We start from the raw sequence: 5,229 nt of genomic DNA, 5'->3' as shown, positions 1-5,229 counted from the left end.
ATACGCCTGTCTCAAACCACAGTGATGCTGCATGGCTGGTTGGAAGAGAAGCTGGCTTTTTTTACACTGTTGCTGCAGGTTAAACTCTGGGAATTCGTTGATATTTAAGGATTAATATATTACATAAGACAAAAGCTGGTTTTAGTGGTGGTAATATAGATCTTCTTTGTTTTGTTTTTTATGTCTTTGATTTATGATTTGTCTTTTTATAGCCTCTGAGAGCACGAGCAGAAAGATGTATTAGCAACATTCGAATGCCATCATTAATTTGAAAACTCAGTAATTTATATCAAAGCCAATCAGTGGGAAACAGAGTGCTCTTTGCTAATTATGTTCCTGCTTTTCTAATTGAGAAATTAGCATGAGAAATTTACCTTTTCTCAGCTTAAAGTAAACACATGAAATGGGTCATTTTTGAAATACTATGAGAGAAGAAGGGATTTTCTATCCAGTTTTGCAAGGGACAGTATATGTCAACCCGTCATGTGCTGATTGTATCAGTGTGCTGGTTGAGGTGACTGCAGAGAACGTTTTATTTCTAAGATGGACGTATATAATCACCCCTCTGATTGTAGTAATGCTCCCAGAAAATAGCAGCTATATGCTTTTATGTGTAAATATTGTGAATGTGTTTCTTATTGTAACTTCATCGTCTACACTGAAATAGGATCACAATGAGAAATGCCTCATATACCACACATAATTTGTCATTTGTAATTTAACATCTCTGAATGGCGCTTTCCCTTCTTGTATTATGCCCTATTGTCCAAGTCAGATCATTTTCTTTCTTTGATGATTTTAATTAAAAAAAAAAAAATATATATATATATATCTTTAGACATCTTAGGCTATTTCTTGAGAAGTTCAATCTTTTAACCCAGCAGCAGAGTGTAGCCATGATGTAGTCTTAATCTGGAAGTACAGCCGGTAAATAGGTTACTTGTCATGGAGTATTAATGCTAAATGCGTTTAATTACACTGTTTCAGTAAACAGTGACACTCATCTGGCTCTGATATTGGAAGATGAAAACACAGGTTCTACTGAGATTTGAACTCAGATCGCTGGATTCAGAGTCCAGAGTGCTAACCATTACACCATAGAACCGCTGTGGAGAGCCCTCAGCTCAGATACAACAACACCTCCACCCAGCGGACACACACAGCCACTACACACAGTAGGCCTAGGCCTGTTGTTCGGATTATGTGAGTCTTTATAAAACACCCGTCTTAATCCTAAATCACTTTAAGACAACAATCAAGCAAGGTTTAGTTTATTAGGGAAAGAAATGATTTCTTGCCACTTATGATTGTCTTAATCCTAAGAAACGACGTTTGTATCATTTCAGACCAAATATTATTTATAGGCTGCATAGTAGGTTACATCTCCCTCCTTAGAATACACATGCTGGCCTATGCAGATACTGAACCATACTGCAGGAGTCCTCTTTCTAAAGTATCATTTTTCATGCAGCCTAACTCACTTATTACTGTTATTATAGAAGTCTAACACTAGGTGTCATGGTGAATTCATTTCATGTTATTGCAGACGTTCATGTTTTCATAGAAGAGTGCCTTGGACCTTCTGTTGTTTTTCATCTCTGTGCAGACGTTGGAGCAAACCTTTGAACGTTACTTGCCGTCCGATTTAATTTCTGCATTGATAAGTGTTCCCTGCAGCTGATTGGATGCGGGGGTTAGGTTCATTTTATTTCATGGCACCGTTTGTTGAGTCCTACATTAATCGGAATTTCTAAAGTCTTTTGCGAATTTCTTTTCTTATAACCCTTTTTGCCTTTATTGTACAGTCGTTTTCTGCGTATTTCAGTGTGTTTGGCGTGATATTAAATCTCGCGAGAGCACAAATTTTAATTTAATTTTTCGGATGTGGGTTTGGATTTCCACGCTGGTGATATTGTGTAGTTTTATAGATTTTTTATTTAGTTATTATGGAATGTTGACAGAAATGTGAAGGGGTTCATTTGCAGAAATGGGTAACGACCATTCTTATAATGGATAAGCCAAAATCTGGAGCGCCAACACATGATGTAGGAAAATAAATCAATAAGATATAATATGAGATATCTATTTTTTTATTTATTTTTTTACAAATTAGTCCTTATTTGTATTTTCAAGCTTTCTTGTTTGCAGCTTTTGTCTAGTCTGTCTTTAACAGTTTTGGATATCAGCGCGCAGTCAACATGTAACTCCCACATAGCCTATGTGCGTTAAAAGCACTGCCATTTTAAGTTAGAAAATGACACGAGAAGGTCTGCAAGAAAATGTAAATTGAATTCAAATCCTGTCATGCATTAAGCCGAGATAGCAAAACGTGGTGTTGACGATTTGTGGCGTTAAATCTGTTGGCCTTCGACAGCCACACTGAAGTGTGTTCCTAAAACCATACCAGTTATCCGGGTTTTTCTTTGAATAAAAGGGCTACAGTTAGAGTTAGAGATCTTCGATACAACCAGCCTGAAGTCGTAACAAGAAATAACCACCGCCTTTGTTTTCCGTTTTAATTCCCTGTATAATAAAATGCCCAGGGTGTTGGGCTCCTGCGGTCTGTAGAACTGGGACCGAGGCTGTCTGGGCTCATCTGCAGACAATGACTTTAACATTTAGAAGGACAGTTGAGGCTCCAAGGCAGGAAAGGGTATCCCAATAAAACCATATATAGTCAGGATGACTGTCTGCCTTAAATGACTTTATGGTGCCCCTCTCTCTCTCTCTCTCTCTCTCTCTCTCCATGCGGGTCTCTGTGTCTTGAGTTGGGGGAAAGTCACGTTTATTCTCCAAATGCATGCTGTTGGTTTATGACCCTGCAGTAGGATGAGCTGAGCGCTTTATATGGCCGCAATAAATGAGGGAAGGAGGCGCTGCGCTGACTTTGACAAAACAAGGAGGCAGAAATGTCTCTGTGGACTGAAACTCACACTGCATCTACCTTGGAGCAGTGAAACACCTTGACGTTGGAATAATATAGCCTAATAATAGTTTAAAAATAGATAATAAATCGTATTACTGGGCTATAATCCGGTGTAACATCCAACAGAGAGCGCAGTGTTGGGGTCATACCATAATAAAGTAGGATAACACGATGAGAACACGACTCATTTTAGTAGTAGGAGTATTTTGGAGCATTATAGTGTTTGTGCGTGTTTCTTTATATCATACAAACACATTTACATTATTAGAAAAAAACAATCCAGCTGTGATTTATTACAGCTAATAATGCAGGCTGCTCTCAGGAACCATATATGTCTAGCTATGAAAAGTAATTCGTATGTATTTATTGCCAGGCTGGTCTCCCTGAACTAATCCCATCAAACGTAGTACTAGCAGTTTTTTATGAGTTTATGTACTTCATACAAACATATAAGCATTTAATACAAGATTTATAAATTGCAATAAGGCTAACAATACAACTAAACTACATGTATTTCATATATTTTAATTAATACGGCTAATAATCTAACGAAACGATTGCGTAGACTGCATTATGGTCATAATTAATTATAACCCTTAATGTTGTAAAACCGTATTTACAGCCTACAGCTACGACTAATAGCCTATTATTGTGAATATTTAATAAAAGCCGAGATGCAAAATGAGCAATCCGCTGCATCAAATTAGATGAACTGAAAAGAAGAATAAAACAACAGGGGAAGCGCATAATTAACAATGGTGATGCCATCCATCTTTTATTTCGGTTTTTTTTTTTTTAATCCCCGCGAGCAGCAAATTGAGGCTAAATCCGAGCAGATCGAGGCCTCGTGTCATCCCATCATGCCTCCAGTCAGATCTCAGCGCAGTAGGCTAACATAGCCTGGTGTGTTTCCCTTTCTCTCAGAGAGAAGGGCTTGGTTTGGAGTCCATCTCGTCCTCGTGAAAAAACCCCACTAAAGTAGACCTACTGATATCCCTATAATATTCCTCTAATATTTTAACTTGTTACCGTATACCTTCAAAAATGAAAAATAGGTTGTGCGTTGTTTGTACATAAAACGTCTTACATGAACTGTAGCTGTTTATTCTTACAGGAGGTAACAGAACGCTTAGATAGCTGTGTGTGTGTGTGTGTGTGTGTGTGTGTGTGTGTGTGTGTGTGTGTGTGTGTGTTTGGTTTGTGGTGTGTGTGAACATATCATGATCTCCATATATCCCACATTAACAACAGATATACCTTGTATACAACACAGCAACAATAACAACAAATACATCCATTCGGCTATTCATGCACAGTTCATAAAAAAAAAATAAGAAAAATAAAGATAACAACGAAGCTTAGTCTTCTTCCTCTTTTTTTTAAACAAAATGATAAACGTATCTTTTGGATACTATTTTCGCGGAGACTGGGGTTGGTTGTAACACAGATAATTCATCCAATCAGCAGCCAGATTAAAAACCTGTGTCTGCCTCTCTGAGAGCGTCATCCACCTGGACACACCTGAAATACATTGCAAGGTATTTTGATATTACTGCTGATTCATTGTATTCATTTCATAATTTGCTTCTTGGTTTATGTTATAGTGGAACTGTTGCAAACTTGACATACTTTTCTGTTCCTGTGTTCCAATTACGAGCTGTGTAATCCTCTATGAGGCTGTGGGTGGACATAACCCTAATCTCAGCCAGTTGATCTCTACACATTCGTCTACGTCTTTAGCCCCGGAGAGATACAATGCTCCTAGATACTGAAAATCTGAACTATTTGCAGGGTTTTGTCTTCTATGGTGACAACAGGTAATGTAAAAGCAGTATTGGAGCTTCAGCCAACACAGCAGAGCATCCCGAGTCAGTTTTATAACATCTCACCTTGTTGTTTCTGTGTGCATAGCAGGACAAACTTGTATGCTTAAGTTGTTGATTTACACACTGAACATCGCTGGACGTTTCAGTTTAGCAAACACTTTGTTTCCTTTCCTTTGCAAAGGAGCACAATTTATCAAAATTAAAACTCATTTCACATGTTCAAAATTCACATTTAGCAACATGTTTTCAGGAAGTTCACATGTGTAAAGATCATTAAATGTTATTTACATATATTTCACATGTGAAAACAGCAATTTCACCTTTAATATCTTGTGTGAAATGTTGCCGTTTTGATAGATTCACATTTCTGTGAGGGTAAGTAAATAAATCACTTCAAGTTACAGTTATTTAAATCAAGAATATTAACAGATTCCTTCTTCTAAATTAAAGCTAACAAAGGGATCAATAACTGCATCC

General features: G+C 37.4%; 1 non-coding gene across 1 annotated transcript; it reads right to left on the bottom strand.

The window, feature by feature from the left end:
* Positions 1 to 1,033: 1,033 nt before the first annotated feature.
* Positions 1,034 to 1,105, bottom strand: trnaq-cug (transfer RNA glutamine (anticodon CUG)). Its single transcript has one exon. It is a non-coding gene; the product is annotated as a tRNA-Gln (tRNA).
* Positions 1,106 to 5,229: the final 4,124 nt, after the last annotated feature.

This window comes from Etheostoma spectabile, chromosome 17 (assembly GCF_008692095.1).
Source record: "Etheostoma spectabile isolate EspeVRDwgs_2016 chromosome 17, UIUC_Espe_1.0, whole genome shotgun sequence".
NCBI classification, from domain to species: domain Eukaryota; kingdom Metazoa; phylum Chordata; class Actinopteri; order Perciformes; family Percidae; genus Etheostoma; species Etheostoma spectabile.
The sequence above is the reverse complement of the archived record's forward strand: the minus strand, read 5'-3'. Positions and strand labels throughout refer to the sequence as shown.